Below are 27939 nucleotides of genomic sequence, written 5' to 3' on the forward strand. Positions count from 1 at the left end.
ACTATAGCCCACAAGCCTTCTCTGTTTTTCCAGGCAAGGATACTGAACTGGGTTGCCATTTCCTCCTCCAGGGGAATCTTCCCAACTCAAGGATCGAACCTGCACCTCTTGAGTTTCCTGAATTGGCAAGCGGGTTCTTTACCAGCTGAGTCACGAGGGAAGGCCTTCCCCCAATGTAGCCATATGGTTTACTCCCTCATTTCTTGGAAGTCTTTGTTTAAATTATACCACATCAAAGAGGTTTTTCCTAACCGTCCTATGTAAGCTAGCACCCCCCAATATTCTGATGCTTTTCCTTCAAAGCACTTTCATACTCCGATACATTATACATTTACCTTTTGATTATTGTTTGTCATGACATGTAAGACATAACGATATTTAGAAAAAAACTCTAGTGGAAAATCATTCTCACTGCACACATTCTTTTAAAGAAGAGAGTAGAGACAGCACTAAAGAAGCTATGAAAAATAAGCGTTATAAGCACTAGAACTGTCCTGATTCCAAAAAAAGAACACATCTACAGTTTGTTTTATTCTTAAGAAGAAATGCATTGAGTTTCGGAGAAGGCAATGGCACCCCACTCCAGTACTCTTGCCTGGAAAATCCCATGGACGGAGGAGCCTGCTAGGCTACAGGCCATGGGGTCGCTAAGAGTTGGGCACGACTGAGTGACTTCACTTTCACTTTCACTTTTACTTTTCACTTTCATGCATCAGAGAAGGAAATGGCAACCCACTCCAGTGTTTTTGCCTGGAGAATCCCAGGGATGTGGGAGCCTGGTGAGCTTCCGTCTATGGGGTCGCACAGCATTGGACACGACTGAAGTGACTTAGCAGCAGCAGAAGCAGCATTGACTTTACTTTGAAAAGTTAAAAGAACTCTTGAGTTTTAGGGAACTGTGTCAGATGAATTCATAATACAATAGTCCCGCTTCATGTGCTATTTCTCTTTCCACAGTTTGAGTTAACCACCATAGTCCAAAAATATTAAATGGAAAATTCCAGAAAGAAACAATTCATATGAGTTAAATTTTGCACCAGTCTGAATAGCATGATGAACTTTCACTCAATCCTGCTCCATTGCACCCAGGATGTGAACCATCCCTTTGTCCAGCAAATCACTTAGTAGCTCTCCTTGTTATCTGATCTACTGTTGTGACACTAGTGTTTGTGTTCAAATAACCCTTCAGTCAGTCAGTCAGTCAGTTCAGTCATACAGTTGTGTCCAACTCTTTGTGACCCAGGGATTATGGCATGCTGGGCCTCCCTGTCCATCACCAACTCCCGGAGTTTACTCAAACTCATGTCCATTGAGTCAGTGATGCCATTCAACCATCTCAGGAGTTCATGGTCTGTGTCACAGTCAGCTCCTGATCTTGTTTTTTGCCGATTGTATAGAACTTCTCCATCTTTGGCTGCAAAAAATATCATCACTCTGATTTCAGTATTGACCATCTGGTGATGTCCATGTGTAGAGTCTTCTCTTATGTTGTTGGAAAGGGTGTTTGCTATGACCAGTGCATTCTCTTGGCAAAACTCTATTAACCTTTGCTCTGCTTCATTCTGTACTCCAGCGCCAAATTTGCCTGTTAGTCCAGGTGTTTCTTGACGTCCCACTTTTGCATTCCAGCCCCCTCTAATGAAAAGGACATCTTCTTTGGGTATTAGTTCTAGAAGGTTTTGTAGGCCTTCATAGAACCATTCAACTTCATCTTCTTCAGCATTACTCGTTGGGACATAGACTTGGATTACTGTGATATTGAATGGTTTGCCTTGGAAACGAACAGAAATCATTCTGTTGTTTTTGAGATTTCATCCAAGTACTGCATTTTGTACTCTTTTGTTGACTATGATGGCTACTCCATTTGTTCTAAGGAATTCTTGCCCACAGTAGTAGATACATTGGTTATCTGAGTTAAATTCACCCATTCCAGTCCATTTTAGTTCACTGATTCCTAAAATGTCGATGTTCACTCTTGCCATCTCCTGTTTGACCACTTCCAATTTGCCTTGATTCATGGACCTAACATTCCAGGTTCCTATGCAATATTGCTTTTTATAGCATCGGACTTTACTTCCATCACCAGTCACATCCACAACTGGGTATTGTTTTTGCTTTGGCTCCATCCCTTCATTCTTTCTAGAGTTATTTCTCCACTGATCTCCAGTAGCATATTGGGCACCTGCTGACCTGGGGAGTTCATCATTCGGTGCCCAACTTTTTGCCTTTTCATACTGTTCATGGGGTTCTCAAGGCAAGAGTACTGAAGTGGTTTGCCATTCCCTTCTCCAGTGGACCACATTTTGTCAGAACTCTCCACCATGACCTGTCCATCTTGGGTGGACCTACACAGCATGGCTCATAGTTTCATTGTAACCCTTATTTTACTTAATAATGTCCCTAATATGCAAGAGTAGTAGTATTGCTAGCAATTCAGGTATGCCAAAGAGAAGCCTTAAAGTGTTTCTTTTAAGTGAAAAGGTAAAAGTTTTCCACTTAAAAAAGAAAGAAAAATAAAATTGTATGCTGAAGTTACTAACATCTATGGTAAAAACAAATCATTTATTCATGAAATTGTGAAGGAGAAAAAAAAATTAATGCTAGTTTTGCTGTCACATCTCAAAATGCAAAAGTTGTCACAGTGCATAAGTGCTTAGTTAAGATGGAGAAGGCATTAAATTTGTATTGTATCTTCAGAGAGACCACATTCACATAACTGCTATTACAGCGTATTGTTATAATTGTTTATTTTTTACTTATTGTTGTTAATCTCTTACTGAGCTTTGTTTATGAGTTAAAATTTATCATAGGCATGTATGAAAGTGAAAGTGTTAGTTGCTCAGTTGTGTCCGACTCTTTGCAATCCTATGGTCTGTCCATGGGATTCTCCAGGCAAGAATACTGGAGTGGATTGCCATTCCCTTCCCCAGGGAATCTTCCCAACCTAGGAATTGAACCCAGGTCTCCTGCATTGCAGGCGGATGCATTACCATCTGAGAAGCTCAGTTCAGTTCAGTTCAGTCACTCAGTCATGTTCGACTCTTTGCCACCCCAAAATCGCAGCACGCCAGGCCACCCTGTCCATCACAAACTCCCGGAGTTTACTCAAACTCATGTCCATCGAGTCGGTGATGCCATCCAGCCATGTCATCCTCTGTCGTTCCCTTCTCCTCCTGCTCCCAATCCCTCCTAGCATCAGGGTCTTTTCCAATGAGTCAACTCTTAGCATGAGGTGGCCAAAGTATTGGAGTTTCAGCCTCAGAATCAGTCCTTCCAATGAACACCCAGGATTGATCTCCTTTAGGATGGACTGGTTGGATCTCCTTGCAGTCCAAGGGACTCTCAAGAGTCTTCTCCAGCACCACAGTTCAAAAGCATCAATTCTTCAGCACTCAGCTTTCTTCACAGTCCAACTCTCACATCCATATATGACCACTAGAAAAACCATAGCCTTTGACTAGACGGACCTTTGTTGGCAAAATAATGTCTCTGCTTTTTAATATCCTGTCTAGGTTGGTCATAACTTTCCTTCTAAGGAGTAAGCATCTTTTAATTTCATGGCTGCAATCACCATCTGCAGTGATTTTGAAGCCCCCCAAAAATAAAATCTCACACTGCTTCCACTGTTTCCCCATCTATTTGCCATGAAGTGATGGGACCAGATGCCATGATGTTAGTTTTCTGAATGTTGAGCTTTAGGCCAACTTTTTCACTCTCCTCTTTCACTTTCATCAAGAGACTTTTTAGTTCCTCTTCACTTCCTGGCATAAGGTAAGGGTGGTGTCATCTGCATATCTGAGGTTATTGATATTTCTCCCAGCAATCTTGATTCCAGCTTGTGCTTCTTCCAGCCCAGTGTTACTCATGGTGTACTCTGCATATAAGCAGGGTGACAATATACAGCCTTGATGTACTCCTTTTCCTATTTGAAACCAGTCTGTTGTTCCATGTCCAGTTCTAACCATTGCTTCCTGACCTGCATATAGGTTTCTCAAGAGGCAGGTTAGGTGGTCTGGTATGCCCATCTCTTTCAGAATTTTCCACAATTTATTGTGATCCACACAGTCAAAGGCTTTGACATAGTCAATAAAGCAGAAATAGATGTTTATCTGGAACTCTCTTGCTTTTTCAATGATTCAGAGGATGTTGGCAATTTGATCTCTGGTTCCTCTGCCTTTTCTAAATCTAGCTTGAACATCGAGAAGTTCACGATTCAGATATTGCTGAAGCCTGGCTTAGAGAATTTTGAGCATTACTTTACTTGCGTGTGAGATGAGTGCAATCATACAGTAGTTTGAGAAGCTCAGAGAGAGCCAATTAAGTGGTGTGTATGTATGGGAGAAAACCAGGTATGTACAGAGTTTGGTACTAGCCACAGTTCTAGGCATCCACTGGGGGATTTGGAATGGAACCCCCAGTGATAAGGGGGGGACTACTGTTACACAGATATTTGTAATAATGTATCTCTCATAAATAAATGAGAAATTTATAGTATTAAATAAAAACTTGTTGATTGAGTTGAAAGATATCTCTAGCGGTATCTCTAATTATTTCATACCTTGACATCTTGTCCATTGTTAATTGCAACTACATTCTTGTTTTCACTTTTTGATCCTAATCCCTTCAAGTCATGCTACTTTGCAGTAATTCTTGAACAAGTCCAGTTTTTAAGGGTTTTAAATTTTATTTGATTACCACTATGCCTCCAATGTCTCCTACACAAATTTGTATATTCCTTTATGTGTGTAATTTTCTCAGTGTTCACTGAAACTCTTTTTCACCTATCTCCTATGACTCCCTATTCATTGATTTACATTTTATTGAGATTTCCTTTCATTATTTTATTAGTTACTCTTTCATTTTTTGGAATTCCAACCTATAAAGTTGAATTATTATATCCATAATATTTATTGAAATTTTACAATTCAAGGATGAAGACAGTCTCAGTCATATTTTTTTGAGATAAAGATTGTAAAAAAAAATTCTAAAGATGCTTTCTCTTAGTTACTTTTCCTTTTCTATCATCACCCAGAGATTCATTAAATTATCATTTCTTTCTAATGTACCTGGAAGAATCTTTTTTTATCTAAGTTCAATTCTCCACACCAGACTTCAACAGTACGTGAATCAAGAACTTCCAGATGTTCAAGCTGGATTTAGAAAAGACAGAGGAAGCACAGATCAAATTGCCAACATCCATTGTATCATAGAAAAAGCAAGACAATTCCAGAAAAACATCCACTTCATTGACTATACTAAAGCCTTTGATTGCGTGGATCACAGCAAACTGTGGAAAATTCTTCAAGAGATGGGAGTACCAAACCACCTTGCCTGCCTCCTGATAAACCTGCATGCAAGTCAAGAAGCAACAGTTAGGACTGGACATGAAACAACGGACTGTGGTTCCAAATTGTGAAAAGAGTACATCAAGGAGGTATATGGTCACCCTGCTTATTTATCTTCTCTTCAGAGTACATCATGTGAAATGCCAGGCTAGATGAAGCACAAGCTGGAATCAAGGTTGCAGGGAGAAATATCAATAACCTTAGTTATGCAGATGACACCACTCTTACGACAGAAAATGAAGAGAAACTAAAGACCCTCTTGATGAAGGTGAAAGAGGAGAGTGTAAAAGCTGACTTAAAACTCAACATTCAAAAACTGAAGATCATGGCATCCAATCCCATCACTTCATGGCAAATAGATGGGGAAATAATGAAAACAATGACAGATTTTATTTTCTTAGGCTTCAAAATCACTACAGATGGTGACTGCAGCCTTGAAATTAAAAGATGCTTGCTCCATGGAGAAAAAGCTATGACAAACTTAGACAGTATATTAAAAAGCAAAGACATTACTTTTCCAGCAAAGGTCTATCTAGTCCAAGCTATGATTTTTCCAGTAGTCATGTATGAATATGAGAGTTGGACCGTAAAGAAGGCTGAGCACCAAAGAATTGATGCTTTGAACTGTGGTATTAGAGAAGACTCTTGAGAATCCCTTGAACTGCAAGGATATCAAACCAGTCAGTCCTAAAGGAAATCAATCCTGAATATTCATTAGAAGGATTGATGCTAGAGCTGAGGCTCCAATACTTTGGCCACCTGATGTGAAGAGCTGACTGATTAGAAAAGACCCCGATGCTGGGAAAGATTGAAGGCAAGAAGAGATAGGACGACAGAGGACAAGATGGTTGGACGGCATTACTGACTCAATGGACATGAATTTGAGCAAACTCCAGGAGATGGTAAAGGACAGGGAAGACTGGTGTTCTGCAGTCCATGGGGTCGCAAAGAGTCAGACATGATTGAGCGACTGAACAACAAAAGTACAATGTAGATTTCTCTAGATATCTGAGAATATAATTTAATGTGTAAACTGATGTTGTCTATAAGAGAAAATCAATAGCAGAAGATTTATCACTGTCTTTTTTGAAATTTTTGAATGGGTAAAGCCATATTTTGAAATATCAATTGAGAAGCTGCATCTTGTGAAAGTATTAACTAAGTTAGAACATTACTTAAAAACCTAATGCTCAAAGTTTAAAATGCATGAAAAGCTATAATGGCTGTAATCACTCTGAGAAAAACTCCTCTAATCATGGTTATAAGGAGCAACAAAGGTATAAATATAGCTTAAATTAATAATTTTAATTTTCTAATATTCAGTCCCTGAGTATGCACTCCATCCCAAGTCATCCTGAGTGCTGTAGGTACACTTAGTTTTGTTTTTAAATGACGGCTATAAAATAAACAGATCCCAGTAGCTTCACAATGAAAGAAACTTAGCAAATGTATTCATCTTAGTCCCACTTATAGTTATACTAGGAAGAATAGTAATCTGTTGACTTTAGGACTTCTCTGGTAGTACAGTGGATAGGAATCTGCTTACCAATGCAGAAAACATGAGTTCGATCCCTGGTCCAAAAGATTCCACATGCTGTGGAGTGACTAAGCTCAAGCACCACAACTACTGAGCCCTCGCTCTAGAGCCCATGTGCCGCAACGACTGCAGCCCGAATGCAGCTAGAGCTCGTGCTCCGCAACGAGAGAAGCCTGTGCACCACAACAGAGTGTAACCCCTGCTCACCACAACTAGCGAAAGCCCACGTGCAAGGATCAAGACCCAGCTCAACCTAAAATAAATAAATAATTGATTGACTTTATCAAAGTCTTGTGCCTATTAAACAAGGTGGGACACTAATGGCAAACAATGGACACTTGCCCAAAATTCAAGCTTTGTTATTTTAAACATTCTGTCATTTGCTGTTAGACTGAAACACATAAAAAAAGACAAATTTCAACAGCTTGCTGCAGGACATAGGCAGATTAACATTTGTTTCCTGTCCTTTTTGATGCTTCCTGGGCAAAGTGAAAATTCTCCGTTCATTATATTTGTTTCTAGGTTGATCTCTGTCACTGATCAATATCACTGTTTAAAAAACTGACAAGTGAACAGGAAAATTAGGGATTTTTGCTTGTTTAAGCAATCATTTATCTGTATTGGTACTTATTTTTTTGTCTTATGAGCTCAGATTTTTAATTTTCGACTCAAGTAATTTTACAGCTGCTTTTTTCTGATCCAATAAGATTCATTTGTCCATATATTCATTCAGAAAACATTTGTTGGGGAGGGTACTGTATGGTAGGTTCCAAACATATATAGATGAATTTTCCTGTTTCTGGCCACAAAAGGTGTACGGTATGAGATGTGTGTATGTGTGCATGTGTGTGTGTGTACATGCATGTGATTATAGTAATACAATATCATGTGGAAATATCAACCATAGTAACCGTAGAGAGCAAAAGATGTTTTTACTTGCATTGGAAGAATTGGGAAGGTAACGTTTCATATTGCCAGGCAAAAAATGTTTTGGAAGTTGTGGAGGAGGAAAGAAGTTCAGATAGGAGAAGCAGTATGGTCAGAGGCATGAAAATGAATAGGCAAGAAAAAGAAGTCATTGGGTTTCATAGGTGAAGTTGACAGAAAATGTGACTGCAAAGAGATGGAAGTGACCATTCATCAAAGATGTTCCATAGAGGACTCAAAATTAGGGAGGAAGCTTGTACTCCAAGATCCTGTTCCGCTCTATAATTATATTACCTTAATTGTGTTATGGGCTTCCCTTGTGGCTCAGCTGGTAAAAAATCTGCCTATAATGCGGGAGACCTGGGTTCAATCCATTATCTGTGTAACAGTAATATATATTGTTCTTACCTCAATGAACTATTTGTAAAGTGAATTATCAGCTTCTAATTTACTTGTTAGCAATTCACAAGTTCGCATAGAGTCTGATAACACTTTAAGTGTCCCTATACTCATAATAATTGAAAATTTGCTACTATCTACTGATGAATCTTATAAACTGTTGAAAGCTATTTACTTTAAGATGTTCTTGGAAAGGACACACAGCTTGGTTATCATTTGCCTTAACAAAATGTCTTATGGATAAATGGGTAAAGAGTCCTATAATGAATTTACTAAATAAAGAGATAAAAATGATTGTGTTTTTTTTTTTTGTTATAGTCAAAAAAGTGACTCAGTATAATAATAATAGCGGATTTCTCTAGAAAACTGATGTGATCCTGATTATAAGAAGCCCAGATATTTTATTTGGCCCCTTAAGTTCAAATTATTTTATTCACAAAATTAAATGTTCCTGAGAAACCCAGATATTTATAAACATGTTGCTTAATAGTATCACAGAACTCAACATCTCTATTTTTAGGAACTAATGTTTGTAATACTCACCAACTATTTTGTGAAAATAATTTCAGTGTATTCTGCTTGGTTCATATAAAAATCAAATTTACAATATTATGTATTTCATTTACAAATTGAATAGCTTAGACTTGATCCCAATATCTTGGGAAATGAAACTCTCTAAGTAACAGTGGTCCTGCCAGCGTTTTCACAATCTAACCAGATCTCCAAGACCTGCCAATTTCTAAGTGTAGGAAAATAAACACAGGCACACCTTCATGGAGAGAGTGTGCCAGTTTTAATCATCCTTTTAATCACCTCCAACATCTGCCAGCTTTTCTATCTCTGAAACTGCTGCCACTTTTAGCATAACCCCCAAGAGGCAGGTGCAATATATAAAAAGCATGGTGTGGTGCTTTCCAATTGAGTCCCTCTTGGTTTTCAGTTGAATGATGTCCCAGTCTAGTTTGGCTGAGGTCAGATGGGTAACTCCTCTCCCCTACCATTCAAATTGACAACACCACAGGAGAAGTGGAGTCCTAAAGGCTTTCTACCAGTTCCTGAAATAAAATAACACAAAGGAGAAACATCTGAACAGGTGGTTCAGAATTCAAAATGACAAAAATAATGTGACATAGGTGGACACTAATATATACATGAACAAAAATAAACAAATAGCAAGAACTATGTAAGATCCATCAACAAATCAGATGCCTTCATTTAAAATGGCAATCTGAAACAAACAACCCAATCAAAAAGTGGGAAAAAGACCTAAACAGACTTTTCTCCAAAGAAGACATACAGATGGCTAACAAACACATGAAAAGATGCTTAACATCGCTCATTATTAGAGAAATGCAAATCAAAACAATAATGAGATATCACCTCATACCAGTCAGAATGACCATCATCAAAAAGTTCACAAACAATAAATGCTGGAGAGGGTGTGGAGAAAAGGGAATGCTCTTACACTCTTGTTGGGAGTGTAAATTGATACAACCATTATGGAAGACGGTATGGAGATTTCTTTAAAAAACTAGGAATAAAATCACCATATGACCCAGCAAACCCACTCCTAGGCATATACCCTGAAGAAGCCAAAATTGCAAAAGACACATGTATCCCATTGTTCATTGCAGCACCATTTACCGTAGCTAGAACATGAAAGCAACCTAGATGTCCATCGACAGATGATTGGATAAAGAAGTTGTGGTACATATACACAATGGAATATTACTCACCCATAAAAAAGAACACATTTGAGTCAGTTCTAAAGAGGTAGATGAACCTAGAACCTACTATACAGAGTGAGGAAAGTCAGAAAGAAAAAGATAAATATCATATTCTAATACATATATATGGAATCTAGAAAAATGGTACTGAAGAATTTATTTGCAGGGCAGCAATGGAGAAACAGACATAGAGAATAGGCTTTTAGACATGGGGAGAGGGGAGGAGAGGGTGAGATGTATGGAAAGAGTAACATGGAAACTTACAGATAGCCAACGGGAGTTTGCTGTAAGGCTCAGAAAACTCAAACAGGGGCTCTGGATCAACCTAGAGGGGTGGGATGGGGCAGGAGATGGGAGGGAGGTTCAAAAGAGAGCGGACATATGTATACCCTGATATACGTATGGCATATACGGCTGATTCATGTTGAGGTTTGACAGAAAACAACAGAATTCTGTAAAGCAATTATCCCTCAATAAAAAAATAAATAAACTTTTTTTAAAAAGCAAAAAATAAAATGGCAATCTGACTGCAAATTCACTGGGTAGGATGAAGTATTGGAAACAGTTTGCAAATTAGATAGATTCAAGGAATGCTCCTACTGGGGCTTGGCTTAGAATAAATCCTGCCTGAGTACCCTGAAATTCTGAGTTTAAATAATCAATTGCTATTGATTTTTCACTTGTGTTCTGCCAAATTTGGTTATTCCCTGAGTCACATTGCCTTGTCATTTGAGCCAAATTCAATAAAGAATTTATTCATTCATTAGGATCAGTAGAGGTAAAATGTAATGCTGAAAAATTACATTTAAGATTTTCTACAGTAAATATCAGTCATCTTGTGTGAATATTAATTTGCTCACATATAAACAATTATGAAGTAATGCCATTATCTTCTTTATAATTCTTGAAAGCATCAGATACAAATAGAGCATTATGGTCTGGCTTCTATTGGCCAAGTCCATTTCAGTGATAAGCTGTGGCTAAGGGCAGAGAAAAGACACAAAAGGCAAGGGAGAGAGGGAAAGTTATACCAACTGAATGAATAGTTCCAGAGAATAAGAAGGAGAGATGAGAAGGCCTTCTTAAATGAACAATGCGAAGAAATAGAGGAAAACAGGAACATTTCATGCAAGGATGGACATAATATAGACAGAAATGATAAGGACCTATCAGAAGAGGTGGCAAGAATACACAGAACTAAACAAAAAGGTCTTAATGACCCAGATAACCACAGTGGTGTGGTCACTCACCCAGAGCCAGACATCCTGAAGTGCAAAGTCAGGTGGGCCTTAGGAAACATTACTACAAACAAAGCTAATGGGGTTGATGGAATTCCAGCTGAGCTATTTAAAATCCTAAAATATAATGCTGTTAAAATGCTGCACTCACTATGTCAGCAAATTTGGAAAAGTCGGCAGTGGCCACAGGACTGGAAAAATGTTGATTTTCATTCTATTCCAATCTCAAAGAAGGGAAATGCCAAAGACTGTTCCAACTACCATGAAGTTGTGCTCATTTCACACGCTAGCAAGGTAATGCTCAAAATCCTTCAAGCAGCCTTAGGCTGTATGTGAACTGAGAACTTCCAGATGTACAAACTGGGTTTAGAAAAGGCAGAGGAATCAAATTGCCAACATTTATTGGATCACTGAGAAAGTAAGGGAATTCCAGAAAAACATCTATTTTTTTCATTGACTAAACTAAGTCACTGGCTGTGTGAATCACAATAAACTGTGGAAAATTCTTAAGAGATGGGAATAGCAGATCACTTTTCCTTTCTCCTGAGAGCCCTGGATGCAAGTCAAGAAGCAACAGTTAGAACCATACATGGAACAACAGACTGGTTCAGAATTGGAAAAGGAGTATGACAAGGCTGTATACTGTCACCCTACTTATTTATTACTTCTATGCAGAATACGTTATGCAAATTTCCAGGCTGGATAAATCACAAGCTGGAATCAAGATTGCTGGGAGAAATACCAACAACCTCATATATGCAGTTGATACCACCCTAATGTTAGAAAGTGAAGAGGAACTAAAGAGCCTCTTGATGAAGGTGAAAGAGGAGAATGAAAAAGCTGGCTTAAAACTCAGTATTCAAAAAACAAAAATCATGGCATCCAGTCCTATCATTTCCTGGCAAACAGATGGGGAAAAACATGAAACAACGACAGACTTTATCTTCTTGGGCTCCAAAATCACTTTGGATGGTGACCAAAGCCATGAAATTAAAAGATTGTTGCTAGTTGGAAGGAAAGCTATAGCAAACCTAGACAGCATATTGAAAAGCAGAGACATCACTTTGCCAACAAAGGTCCATATAGTCTAAGCTATGGTTTTCCATTAGTCATGTTCATATATGAGAGTTGGTCCATAAAAATGGCTGAGCACAAAATTGATGCTTTTGAATTGTGGTGCCAGAGAAGACTCTTGAAATTTCCTTGGACTGCAAGGAGATCAGTCAATCCTAAAGGAAATCAACCCTGAATAATCATTGGAAGGACTAATGCTGAAGCCGAAGTCCCAATACTTGTTGCCACATGATGAGAAGAGTCTTTTCCTATTGGTGAAGACTCTGATGCTGGGAAAGATTGAAGGCAAAAAGAGAAGGGGGCGACAGAGGATGAAATGGTTAGATAGCATCACTGACTCAGTGGAAATGAATTTGAGCAAATTCCAGGAGATAGTGGAGCCTGGTGTGCTGCAGTACTTGAAGTCATAAAGAATTGGACACAATTCAGCAACTGAACAACAATAAGGGTATAGAAGTAAAGATTTCTATAGCAATACGAAAGTATCATAGTTCCCACTTTGTCTCCTGGTTACAACTAGTGCCTGTGAAAACATCTTGAATAACTAGGAAAAGTTTATCTGTTTCTTATTTATTACATTTGCTCTTTAATTTTTTTATTAAAGAGTTCTCTTTAAGTAATTTAAAGTAATACTTTAATTAAAGTATTCTGTTTAGTTTTTATGCAAAATACCAATTCTCCAGGCAGAACACTGGAGTGGGTAGCCTTTCCCTTCTCCAGGGGATCTTCCCAACCCAGGGATTGAACCCAGTACTCTTAAATTTATGATTTTAGATCCTTCTTGGATCTTCTATATCCTTCTTGCCATTAGATAACCTTTCTGTAGTGCTTTTATATTTAGAGTTTTTCTCATACATTTTCCCTTCTATCCTCATATCAGGCATTTCCTCACATTTGTATAAGTATACAAAGACAAAAAACAAATACAAAAAAATTAAATGGCACCAAGATGTAAAAATGTTACTTGTAGAATTCAGTTAGAATCCATCACTTTTTCCACCAGATCACAGCCTCCATTTGTCCAGCATGAGTTAAACTTTAAGGATAATTGGTCCTATATACTCATTTGTTCCAAACAATGTTCCATAAATTCAGTGAAGTTTTGGGTACAGAATCTCATTCTAGGACAATAAATATGTGCCATTATGCTCAACTTTTAAAAATTAGCTTATGAATATTAATTTATAAAATTAACAAAATGCTCGGTCACATGAACAAGATATTCTTAGCCCAAATAAACTATTAATGTAAAATTGAATTTTCCAAAAATGTCCATACATCTTACATTTCCATTATAATTTTTTAAAGGATTTTAAGTTATGGAGAAAAGGTTAAGCCCTAAAGAAAATACATAAAACAAATATTTCTGTTAAGTTTCTTTCTATTAACAACCACTAGAAACCCACATGTATGGGTTTTTAAATCCATATCCCCTCACCCGAAGTGCATATTTTAAGCAATTCTTTAGATTCTTATGGATTTTTGTTCTTTTTCACACCAAGTAATTCATTCCTATATTAAGACTGACATTTTGAATCATAAGATATTTTTATCAAATAAAAATTTAAATGATTATCTCAACATTTTCATTTTACAAATACAGAATGTAGATTTCAAAGGTAGATTCAACAGTGTTTCTTGTGACTCTAAATGATATTTTCTTTTCTGCTTTTTCAAAACAGGAAAAAAAAATTAAGTGAGGGTTTGTGTGGCATACAAGCGAACACAATTAAGGAAACCCTCATTGTTGTCTTCTGAATAGACTTGTCACATTACTATTCACAGCTTTGTCTAGTGACAGTGGAATATCAAAAAGATACTGAATAATATAGCAAAAATCTATTGTGCCACTGAGATCTAATCTTTGTCTGAATGTAATTGCCTTATTAAAAGATTTGCAAGCTTACTCTTTCTATGATTCTAAAATAAGCTAAGAAAAACCATGCTGTAAAACTGCAACTGTAGTCTCTATGATATGACAACAGCATGTAAGTCAAACTGAAAATTAAAACCCCATTCCATGGTTCCCCAGCAATGTCATGGATGCTTCTAGTCCTGCAATTATCCATGGTGATGTGAATGGCATTTGGAAGACTTTCTTCCCATGAACTTAGTTTACAGCACCTGAGGAACTCCTTATGTCAATATGAGTATCTCATTTAGATTGTAATTTACATTATGTGGCAGTGTCTGCTTCTTCATACCTGTTCATTATAGCTAATAGATTCAGGATAAGCTCTTTTGTCTTTTTCCCCACCCCTTACCCCTGAAACACCTTGCTGTAAGCCTTCCTAGGGGGAGAACAGTTTCACCATGCAGTAGAAGTAAAAATGTAATTGCACATCCTGATGCCAATACCCATTACAAATTGTCAGCCTTAGTAAACAGTGTAAGTGGATAATCCTCTTCTACTTTTTTATTTTTGTCCTTCAGATTATTTCTTTTTATACATTGCAGTGTTTTACTTTTATGATATTGTGAAAGGCATTGCTTCCCACTCCCCTTACTCCCTTCGTTGTTGTTGTTTAGTCGCTAAGTCGTGTCTGACTGACTCTTTGTGACCTCATGGACAGTAGCCTGCCAGACTTCTTTGTGGGATTTCCTAGGCAGGAATATTGGAGTGGATTGCCATTTCATTCTCCAGGGGAACTTCCCCACCCAGGGACAGAATCGTGCGTGTCTCCTGGGTCTCCTGCATTGGCTGGTGGATTCTTTACCATTGAGCCACCAAAGAAGCCTTTATTCCCCTCATTCAGGCATGAGACATAATACATACTCTAAAGAAATAACTGCAAAATAGATGAAAAAAAAAAGAAAAGAAAAGAAATAACTGCATTAATTCACTTCAGTTGTGGCCTCAAATCCTTATTCATAATAGAAAAATGAACAGCAACTTATTTCAGTTTCCTGTAATGCAGCTATCTCATTTAGGAAACAGGAGACATTTAACACAATCCCTTCAATAAGAGTGGATTTGGATAGGAAAGGGGGTGAGGATTCCTGTGTATTTTAGCACTGGGCAAGACAGAAGAATTATTTGTTATGCATCCAGCCTTGGTGGGTTTTGGAATATATTAGATATATATAAAATGATATCATGTGTAAATTAGACAAAATTTTTCTTTAGTTTTCTCTTTGCACTTCAGTGGCACAGCAGCCATCTAGTCACATAATTGTGAATTTATAACTGTGGTTTTTTGCTGAAATGAAAATATAAAGTTAACTCTACTCAGAAACTATGACCCATCATGATGATCACCCAGAAACATCAATGTAACACTGAAAATTCCAGTCAAACTGTGTTCAAAACATAAAAATTTGACATATCAACATGGGATTTATTCAATGAAACTATTAGCAAAATTCCAAAAATGGAAACTTGTTTACAATAGTAAGTTTCTCCTTACAAAATCCAGATTTTTGGTTAGCTATTATGGAAAAGACAGATGTTCTTTAAAGAACACTTGTATTCCTATTATATGAAATAAGACCAAATATATTTACATATAATTTGCATGCGCCAATGTATCTGTGACTTCACTTCTAAATAGTAACAATTTAAACATAATTATTGTTTCCTAATAAAAGGCCACCTCTTATTTTTTTTCACTGTTTCTTTCCTCAAATCCTCACTAGATCTTCTACGTTTGTAGCTTATGTGGGAAGTTGGAGGATAGAAGAAGATGATTAAAATATATTTACAGTCTCACAAGTGAATGTCTGTTAATGTCTCTGAGCAAAAATGAGGTTAGTACTGACTTCTAGTAAGATTAACCCAAGTCTGTCAAATAGACAGTACACAATTGTCCAGTTGAAGGAAAATGAATGTGATAAAATGCTTGACCTCTAACTGGGCGCAATCCTGGCAAAGTCATTCATCAGTCTCTCTCCAAAAATCTTTTGGATTAGCTGGAAGAATGTAAGCAAAAACGAACTATTTCCCCCACCTTGTCCCATCAGCCTGGTTTAACCAAAATAAACATTCAGTATCCTCCGGGACCCAGACTTAGATGGATATTCTGAATGTAAAAAAGGGAGCTATTTATAATTAGATGAAGACAACAAGTGTAAACAGATGATTTTATGTCTTGTGAAAACTAGGAAGTATGTGTACTGTATTCATTGCCCCTAATCTCCCCTTTTCCAAGGTGGGATACACTCACACCCTTCTCTTAGGACAGAGGTGGTGGGTAATAAGGGATTTCCCTGATGGCTCAGATGATAAAGATACTGCCTTCAATGAGGGAGACCAGAGTTCAATCCCTGGGTCAGAAAGATCCCCTGGAGGTGAAAATGGCAACCCACTCCAGTATTCTTGCCTGGAAAATCCAATGGGCAGAGGAGCCTGATGGGCTACAGTCCATAGGGTGGCAAAGAGGCGAACAGGACTGAGGGTGTAGTATATGTGATGTTATAATATTAACATATCTCAAATGATGAAGACTCCCCTGCTCCTGGAGACATCCTTTTGAAGGCAAAGGGGAATAAACTGAAAAGTTTAAATCTTTTAGGATCTCAATTTTTCATCTGTAAAACAAAGATATTGGAATGGATCGTTTCAAGATCTCTTTTCTGTTGTGTTATTCTTATATTTCCCATGTGAACTTGAAGTTCTAAATTGTTAGGAAGAGGAAAACACAGTGAGTATCTTGCTCCTTGTTTTAAAAATGTTAGTTATACATTAAACATAAGAAAATACCACTTTTTTTCCTCTTAAATGTGAATTCCTTGAGGGCCATTTTTAAGAGATGGTTCATAAGCTTGGTTCTAAAATCTTCAAGGGATGAACACCATTTTTTTTCACTAAAATCTAAGTATAAAGCAAGATCAAAAAATGTAAGTGCTGCACATATTATCATAAACTTATAATGTTTTAAATATTTTTTTTTTTTTTAATATTATTTTATTAGTTGGAGGCCAATCACTTTACAACATTTCAGTGGGTTTTGTCATACATTGACATGAATCAGCCATATAGTTTTAAATATTTTATAAGACAAATACTGGTAAGTAAATAAAACTCTTCAAATTATGCAAAAATCCCCCCTCTTCTGAGTTTATCTCCTTATATATAGCCTTCAACACCTTTAGTAGAAATTATTTTTTCTCTCTCATTTCTGAATGAATTACTTTATCTTTGAGATTTTTAGTACTCATTTGATTCTCAGCTGACAAGAATCTTTCTTAAGTTTCATAGGGTCCTTACAAGCAAGGTCAGTTATATTAAAGCTTTATTTAAAGATCCTTACTTAAAAAAATAAATAAATAAATAAATAAATAAAGACCCTTACTTGAGTCAGATGAGAACAATTTAAAGTTAAATCATTAAATTGCATCCAATACAATCTCATGAACACTCATAGTAAATTTTTCATTTATTGGCAGCAGTTGATTATATATTTGTCCATCTACATTTCTAATTTTACCTTCCATAATAAAAGTTAGCCTAAATATTTGTAGAATTTATGCAGGAAAAAATAAAATTCCTAATACCTCTATATAATGTTTACATCATTTTAGAAATCATTTCTGTATCTAGCCATAATTCCTGGCTATAAAAAATTGGAAAATATATTATATTTGGGGGTATAATTTTAACGGGCATATTTTTAGGAAACAATATTTTCACCTCTATGATATGATATTATAAGGCTCTGAGTCTTGATTTTAAATTGGAAGATATTCTACTGAACATTTTCATTATTGTCACAGCCAATATGACAGTAAGTATCTCACTGAAGAATTTCACGTCCCAACTCATGTATGTAAAGTAATCATACCAAATGTATATCTTTTATTGGTATTTCTTTAAAATTTTTAAATACTGCATTTCAGACTCTTCTGTTAACTGATGGCTACTCCATTTCTTCTAAGGGATTCTTGCCCACAGTAGTAGATATAATGGTCATCTGAGTTAAATTCACCCATTCAAGTTCATTTTAGTTCACTGATTCCTAAAATGTCAATGTTCACTCTTGCCATCTCATGTTTGACCACTTCCAATTTGCCTTGATTCATGGACCTAACATTCTAGGCTACTATGCAATATTACTTTTCATAGGATCAGACTTTACTTCCATCACCAGTCACATCCACAACTGGGTGTTGCTTTTGCTTTGACTCAATCTCTTCACTCTTTCTGGAGTTATATCTCCACTGATCTCCAGTAGCATATTGGGCACCTACTGACCTGGGGAGTTCATCTTTCAGTGTCCCATCTTTTTGCCTTTTCATACTGTTCATGGGGTTCTCAAGGCAAGAATACTGAAGTGGTTGGCCATTCCCTTCTCCAGTGGACCACATTTTGTCAGAACTCTTCACCATGACCCCATCCATCTTGGGTGGCCCCACATGGCATGGCTCATAGTTACACTGTGTTAGCCAAGGCAGTGGTCCATGTGATCAGATTGGTTAGTTCTCTGTGATTATTGTTTTCAGTCTGTCTGCCCTCTGATGGAGAAGGATGAGAGGTTTATGGAAGCTTCCTGATAGTAGAGACTGACTAAGGGAGACACTGGGTCTTCTTCTGATCAGCAGGGCCATGCTCAGTAAATCTTTAATCCAATATCCTGTTAATGGGTGGGGCTGTGTTCCCTCCCTGTTATGTGACCTAGGCCAAACTATGGTGGAGGTAATGAAGATAATGGCAATCTCCTTCAAAAGGTCCAATGCACTGCTACACTCAGTGCCCCCTATATCAGGCAACTACCAACCCACGCCTCTGCCAGAGACTCCTAGACACTCATGGGCAAGTCTGGGTCAGTCTTTTGTGGGGTCACTACTTCCTTCTCCTAGTCCACACAAGTTTCTGTTTGTGCCCTCCCAGAGTCTGTTTCCCAGTCCTGTGTAAATTCTGGCATCTTTATGATGGGTTAATGGTGACCTCCTCCAAGAGGGTTTATGCCAAACTCAGGTCAACTGCACCCAGAGCCCCTGTCCCTGCAGCAGTCCACTGTTCAGTCCTCCTCAGTTCAGTTCAGTTCAGTCGCTCAGTCCTACCTGACTATGTGACCCCATGGACTGCAGCACACCAGGCCTCCCTGTCCATCATCAACCCCCAGAGTTTACTCAAACTCATGTCCATTGAGTCAGTGATGCCATCCAACCATTTCATCATCTGTTGTCCCCGTCTCCTCCCGCCTTCAATCTTTCCCAGCATCAGGGTCTTTTCCAATGAGTCAGCTCTTTGCATCAGGTGGACAAATTATTGGAGCTTCAGCATCAGTCCTTCCAATGAATTTTCAGGACTGGTTTCCTTTAGGATGGACTAGATGGTGCTCCTTACAGTCAAAGGGACTCTCAAGAGTCTTCCCCAACACCACAGTTCAAAAGAATCAATTATTTGGCGCTCAACTTTCATTATAGTCCAACTCTCACATCCATACATGACTACTGAAAAAACCATAGATTTGACTAGATGGACCTTTGTGGGAAAAGAGAAGACACCCAAACACAGCTCTGTCTCAGTCTCTGTGGGGTCTCAGTCTCAAAAATGACAGAATGATCTCTGTTCATTTCCAAGGCAAACCATTCAATATCACAGTAATCCAAGTCTATGCTCCAACCAATAATGTGGAAGAAGGTGGAGTTGAATGGTTCTATGAAGACCTACAAGACCTTCTAGAACTAACACCCAAAAAAGATGTCCTTTTCAATATAGGGGACTGGAATGCAAAAGTAGAAAGTCAAGAAATCCTGGAGTAATGGACAAATTTGGGATTGGAGAACAGAATGAAGCAGGGCAAAAGCTAACAGAGTTTTTCAAGAGAAATCATTGATCATAGCAAACACCCTCTTCCGATAACACAAGAGAAAACTCTACACATGGACATCACCAGATGGTCAATACCAAAATCAGATTGAGTATATTCTTTGCAGCCAAAGACAGAGAAATTCTATACAGTTAGCAAAAACAAGACCAGGAGCAGACTGTGGCTCAGATCAGTTCAGTACAGGTCAGTCACTCAGTCATGTCTGACTCTTTTCAACCCCATGAACTGCAGCATGCCAGGCCTCCCTGTCCATCACCAACTCCCAGAATCCACCCAAACCCATGTCCATCAAGTCGATGATGCCATCCAACCATCTCATGTGGCTCAGATCATGAATTCCTTATTGCCAAGTTCAGACTTAAAGAAAGTAGGAAAAACCACTAGACCATTCAGGTAAGATGTAAATCAAATGCCTTACGATTATACAGTAGAAGTGACAAAAAGATTCAAAGGATTAGATCTCCTAGGCAGAGTACCTGAAGAACTATGGACAGAGGTTCGTGACATTGCACAGGAGGCAGGAATCAAGACCATCCCCAAGAAAAAGAAATGCAAAAAGGCAAAATGTTTGTCTGAGGAGGCCTTAGAAAGAGCTGTGAAAAGAAGAGAAGCAAAAGGCAAAGGAGAAAAAGAAAGATACACTCATTTGAATGCAGAGTTCCAAAGGATAGCAAGGAGAGATAAGAAAGCCTTCCTCAGTGATCCAAGCAAAGAAATAGAGGAAAACAATAGAATGGGAAAGTCTAGAGATCTCTTCAAGAAAATTAGAGATACCAAGGGAATATTTCATGCAAAGATGGGCACAATAATGGACAGAAATGGTATGGACCTAACAGAAGCAGAAGATATTAAGAAGAGGTGGCAAGAATACACAGAAGAACTATACAAAAAAGATCTTCACAACCCAGATAATCACAATGGTGTGATCACCTACCTAGAGCCAGACATCCTGGAATGCAGTCAAGTGGGCCTTAGGAAACATCACTATGAACAAAGCTAGCGGAGGTGATGGAATTCCAGTTGAGCTATTTCAAATCCTGGAAGATGATGCTGTGAAAGTGCTGCACTCAATAGGCCAGCAAATTTGGAAAACTCAGCATTGGCCATAGGACTGGAAAAGGTCAGTGTTCATTCCAATCCCAAAGAAAGGCAACGCCAAAGAACATTCAAACTACTGCACAATTGCATTCATCTCACACAGTAGTAAAGTAATGCTCAAAATTCTCCAAGCCAGGCTTCAACAGTACATGAACTGTGAACTTCCAGATGTTCAAGCTGGATTTAGAAAAGGCAAAGGAACCAGAGATCAAATTGCCAACATCCATTGGGTCACTGAAAAATCAAGAGAGTTCCAGAATGATATCTACTTCTGCTTTATTGACCATGCCAAAGCCTTTGACTGTGTGGACCAGAACAAACTGTGAAAATTCTTCAAGAGATGGGAATACCAGACCACCTGACCTGCCTCCTGAGAAATCTGTATGGAGGTCAAGAAGCAATAGTTAGAACTGGACATGGAACAACAGACTGGTTCCAAATAGGAAAAGGAGTTTGTCAAGGCTGTATATTGTCACCCTGCTTATTTAACTTATATGCAGAGTACATCATATGAAATGCCAGGCTGGATGAAGCACAAGCTGGAATCAAGATTGCCAGGAGAAATGTCAGTTACCTCAGTTATGCAGATGATACCACCCTTATGGCAGAAAGTAAAGAAGAACTAAAGAGCCTCTTGATGTAAGTGAAAGGAGAGTGAAAAGTTGGCTTAAAGCTCAACATTCAGAAAACTAAGATCATGGCATCTGGTCCCATCACTTCATAGCAAATAGATGGGGAAACAGTGGAAACAGTGACATGCTTTATTTATTTTGGAGGGCTCCAAAATCACTGCAGATGATGACTGCAGCCATGAAATTGAAAGACACTTGCTCCTTGAAACAAAAGTTATGATCAACTTAGACAGCTTATTAAAAAGCAGAGGCATTACTTTACCAACAAAGATCTGTCTAGTCAAAGTCATGATTTTTCCAGTAGTCATGTATGGATGCAAGAGTTAAATGTGAATTAATTTTTTAAAACACCATCCTTAAAGAGAAGGAGGACAAAAAGAAGCAAATGTAGAAAAATATGGAAAACCTATTGAAAGTTGAGCAGCAAAGAATTGATGTTTTTGAACTGTGGTGTTGGAGAAGACTCTTGAGAGTCCCTTGGACTGCAAGGAGATCCAACCAATCCATCCTAACGGAAATGAGTCCTGAATATTCATTGGAAGGACTGATGTTGAAGCTGAAACTCCAATACTTTGGCCACCTGATGCGAAGAACTGACCCATTGGAAAAGACCCTGATGCTGGGAAAGATTGAAGACGGGAGGAGAAGGGGCCAACAGAGGATAAGATTGTTGGATGGCATCACTGACTCAGGAGACATGCGTTTGAGTAAACTCCGGGAGTTGGTGATGGACAGGGAGGCCTGGTGTGCTGCAGTCCATGGGGTTGCAAAGAATCGGACACAACTGAGGGACTGAATTGACTAACTAAAATGTTTAAATTAGTAAGTTACATTATTACTAACTTATAAATCCAAAAAATAGCCTATTCTTCTTTGAAATTCTTGGAATATTATTTTTATACTACATTTATATGTGTACATGCTAAATCACTTCAGTTATGTCTAATTCTTTGCAACCCTATGGACTTTAGTACTCCAGGATCCTGTCCATGGAGTTCTCCAAGCAAGAGTACTGGAGTGGATTGCCATGCCCTCCTCCAGGGGATCTTCCCAACCCAGGGAATGAACACTCATCTCTACATCTTCTCCATTGGCAAGCAGGTTCCTTATCTAGAGCCACCTGGGAAGCCCATACCACATTTAACTACACCATAACAAAAACTGTAAGGACCTAACAGAAGCAGAAAAGAATAAGAAAACATGGCAAGAATACACAGACGAACTATACACAAAAGGTCTCAATGACCCAGATAACTACTATAGTGTGTTTACTCACCTAGAGCCAGACATCCTGGAGTATGAAATCAAGGGGGCCGTAGGAAGCATTACTATGAACAAAGCTAGTGGAACTGATGGAATTCCAACTGAGCTATTTAAAGTCCTAAAGTACAATGCTATCAAAGTGCTGCACTCAGTACATCAACAAATTTGAAACACCCAGCAGTGGCCACAGGACTGAGAAAGGTCAGTTTTCATTCCAGTCCCAAAGAAAGGCAATGCCAAAAAATGTCCCAACTACTGAACAAAGTGTACAGTTGTGCTCATTTCACATGCTAGCAAGATTATGCTCAAAATGCTTCAAGCTAGACTTCAGTAGTACATGAACTAGGGATTTTCAGAGGTACAAGCTGGGTTTAGAAAAGACAGAGAAACCAGAGATCAAATTGCTGAAATTTGTTGGATCATTGAGAAAGCAAGGCAGTTCCAGAAAAACATCTACATCTGCTTCACTGACTATGCTAAAGCTTTTGACTATGTGGACCACAACAAACTGTGGAAAATTCTTAAAGTGTTGGGAGTACCAGACCACCTTACCTGCCTCCTGAGAAACCTGTATGCAGGTCAAAAAGCAACAGTTAGAACCATACATGAAACAACTGACTGGTTCAAAATTGGGAAAGGACTACGACAAGGCTGTATATTTTCACCCTGCTTATTTAGCTTCTATACAGGGTACATCGTGTGAAATGCCAGGCTGGATGAATCACAATCTGGAATTAAAATTTCTGGAAGATATATAAAACACCTCAGATATGCAGATGATACCACCCTAATGACAGAAAGTGAAGAGGTACTAAAGAGCCTATTGATGAGGGTAAAAGAAAAGAGTGAAAAGGCTGGCTTAAAGCTCAACTTACAAAAAAACTAAGATCATTTCATCTGATACTTCATGGCAAATAAGTGGGGGGAAAATGGAAACAGTGATGAATTTTATTTTCTTGGCTCCAAAATAACTGCAGATGGTGACTGCAACCATGAAATTAAAAGATGGCTGCTCCTTGGAAGGAAGCTATGACCAAACTAGAGAGCATATTGAAAAGCAAAGACATCACTTTGCTGACAAAGGTCTATATAGTCAGAACTATGGATTTTCCATAGTCATGTATGGATGTGAGAGTTGGATCATAAATAAGGCTGAGCACCAAAGAATTGATGCTTTCAAATTGTGGTGCTGGAGAAGACTCTTGAAAGTTCCTTGGACTGCAAAGAGTTCAAACCAGTCAATCCTAAAGGAAATCAACACTGAATATGCATTGGAAAGACTGATGCTGAAACTGAAGCTCCAATACTTTGGCCACCTGATGTGAAGAGCTGAGACATTGGAAAATATCCTGATGCTGGGAAAGATTAAGGGCAGGAGGAGAAAGGGGTGACAGTGGATGAGATGGTTGGATGGCATCATTGACTCAATAGACATGAGTTTGAGCAAACTCTAGGAGATAGTGAAGAACAGGGAAACCTGGCATGCTGCAGTGCATGGGGTTGCAAAGAGTCAGACATGACTTAAAGACTAAGCAACAACAAAACAACAACAACTATTAAATATTAACATGTGTTAATGTATAATGATCATTTCCTCTCAGAAAACTTAAGGGACGTAGATGATTGGATTACAGGCAATCTTTTTCCTTAAGATTTCTGGACATGCAGTCAGTCCTCCATATCTGTGGGTTCCACAAATTCAGATTTGGTCAAATGCAGGTAGAAAATACTCAGTGGAAAAAATTTTCAGAAAATTACAAAGAGCAAAACTTGGAATTGGCTATAAACTAGTAACTATTTACATAGCATTTACATTGTATTTACAGATATTTACATAACATTTACATTCTATTAGATGTTATAAGTAATGTAGAGATGATTTAAAGTATATGGGAGAATGTACATAGATTATATGCAAATACTAAACTTTGCATAAGGGACTTCAGCATCCTCAGGTTCTATTATCACGGGGGTCGATGGAGTGGTCCTGGAACCAATCTCCATACCAAGGGACAACTATAATAAGGAAAGGGAAAAAAAGATTTCTAATGTGTATTCTGTTTTCTTCTCTTTCTGCCTATCACTACTAAAGATAATTTTGTCATTGCCATTTAGATTCTTTCCCTTCAGGCTTAGAACTCTATCTTTGCCAGACCTGTTCTTTTGTGATGCAAAGTATAAGAGTGAGAGAGTGGGAGAGGGAAGGAGAGAATCCTTGGCAACAAAGGACACATCTATTTATATAACAAAGAACTAGGAGAGAGGGGATGGGAAGGGAGGATTGGAAGACTTGGGTATCTGGGAGAGTTTGGGGAGGTTCCTAAGTGTGGTCCTTCAGAGAATTACAAGATGAGTAAGGAGGAGTATCTGGGGCTTCCCTGGTGGCTCAGATGGTAAAGAATCTGCCTGCAATGCAGGAGACCTGGATTGGATCCCTGGGAAGATCCCCTAGAGAAGAAAATGGCAACCCACTCCAGTATTCTTGCCTAGAGAATTCCATGGACAGAGGAGCCTGGCTGCAGTCCATGGGGTCGCAAAGAGTCAGACATGACTGAAGTATTGACACTTTCAAGGAGTATTTTAGAGATTACAGTTTGGTAATATAAATTTGATCTTCTTTTAGTTCTATAGGTGCAAGTAAAAATTGAGATTACTTCTTAGTGACCATTGAAATAGTAACTAACGTTACTGGATTGGTCTTTGTTTATTTATGACACGCTTAAAAGAGCAAGCAACATGGAGCACTATAGTGAGCATGTTCCACTTTTCCCAATATTAAAAGAAAAAAATTACTTATTTAACCCAGATATCAGCAAGGGGATCCCCGTGTTTGTGACCTGAGCAAATTTGACTTGATCTGACTTACAAAATGCAAAACTCTACCCAAGATTACAACAAATTACTGAAAGGTTCATGTTCTCAGAGCTTCTTTAACCATCTTGGTTCTTGCTGCCTTGTATATTGTCTCTATGATGCAGAGCTTGAACTTGGACATGAAACTTAACCCTCACTCCAGTGTATACACACACACACACTAATGGCATGAAGTATTTATGAGTTTAATAGGTAATTACTGACTTGGGAGGGGAGGATGGGAAATGGGCTTTGTTGTTTTTCAGTCACTCAGTTGTGTCCAACTCTTTGCAACCCCATGGACGCCAGGCTTCCCTGTCCTTACCATCTTCTGGAACTTGCCCAAACTCGTGTCCATTGAGTGAATGATGCCATCCAACCATCTTGTCCTCTGTCACCCTCTTTTCCTCCTGCCTTCAATCTTTCCCAGCATCAGGGCCTTTACTGACAAGTTGGCTTTTCCCATCACGTGGCCAAAGTATTGGAGCTTCAGCTTCAGCATCAGTCCTTAAAATGAATATTCAGTGTTGATTTCCTTTAGAGTTGACTGGTTTGATCTCCTTGCAGTCCAAGGGACCCTCAAGAGTCTTCTCCAACACCACAAGTTCAAAAGCATCAATTCTTTGGCACTCAGCCTTCTTTATGGTCCCACTCTCACATCCATACATAACTACTGGAAAATCATAGCTTTTTCTAAATGAATCTTTGTTGGCAAAGTCATGTCTCAGTTTTTTAATATGCTGCCTAGGTTTGTCGTAGTTTTTCATGGCTGCAGTCACCATAAGCAGTGCTTTTGGAGCCCAAGAAAATAAAGTCTGTCACTCTTTCCATTGTTTCCCCATCTGTTTGCCATGAAGTGATGGGACCAGATGCCATGATCTTTGTTTTTTGAATGTTGAGTTTTAAGCCAATTTTCTCACTCTACTCTTTCACCTTTCTCAAGAGGCTTTTTAGTTCCTCTTCACTTTCTGCCATAAGGGGGTATTCTCTGCATATCTGAGGTTATTGATATTTCTCCTGGTAATTTTATAAGCCAGAAATGGGCTTATATCTCAGCAATTCAAACAATTTCTCATGGGATATTAAGTCAGAACTATCTTAAATGCCCTTCTGCCATCCTACTATTATAATATAACCCCAGATTTTCCCCAACTTCTGAAACCCCTGCCTTCTTTTCTCTTTCTGTTTCTCCATTCTTCATGCAGAGCAACTTTCTCTCTTCTGATGATGAAAATAATGATAGTTAACTTTTATTATTTCATATATTTCAGACACTGTGCTAAGTGTCTTATGTGTATTACCACACATTCTTCACAACACTCCTAGGAAGTAACTATTACTACTATACTTTTTATATATGAGGAAATCAAAAGGTCTAGTAACTTTTCCAAGTTTACACAGTTAATCCATAGTAAAGATGGAATTTGAAAAAATGCAGTTTGATTGTAGAGCCTGTCCTTTGAACCACAATACTGTGCTGCCTCCAACTATAATATGTGACCTTGGCAACTGCCACAACTTGCAACAAAATGCAATTTATTCCATGTGAGCTTTTTACTCAAAATTCTTCTTACCATGAGAGGAATTCTGAGGCCAATTGCTCAGATGATAGAGTAGTTTCTCATCTCATTAAACTTATTGTTTTAAGACTCAAAACAAAACTTTGGCATGAAATGAATTAACAAAAATTATTATTTGATCACATTATCAATATTTATATTGACAAATCTATAGCTAGACTCAAGGCATAATGATCTACTTAGGAAATCAAAAGACAAGAGGGAAGGATGGGAAAAGGATTAGGAGCAAAAAGGATCTGAAATGAAACTTGTATTATAAGTGCAGTTAGGTCCTAAGGAAACTTACCTAGTTGCAAAAGTAGAGCCATATCAATAATGCTATATCCTATATGTATCACTTTGGTATTCTTGGTACATTAACTGGAGATCATAGATAGGAAATATAAGAATCACACAATAATTAGGCATTAGATGAGCTGGATGGTAGAAGGCAGAAGTTCATTGTTCAGTGTAAAGCTTTATCTTAGAGTTAGCTGAGGGGAGGAAATGTGGTA

This window comes from Muntiacus reevesi, chromosome 17, assembly GCF_963930625.1.
Source record: "Muntiacus reevesi chromosome 17, mMunRee1.1, whole genome shotgun sequence".
In the NCBI taxonomy this organism is placed as follows: domain Eukaryota; kingdom Metazoa; phylum Chordata; class Mammalia; order Artiodactyla; family Cervidae; genus Muntiacus; species Muntiacus reevesi.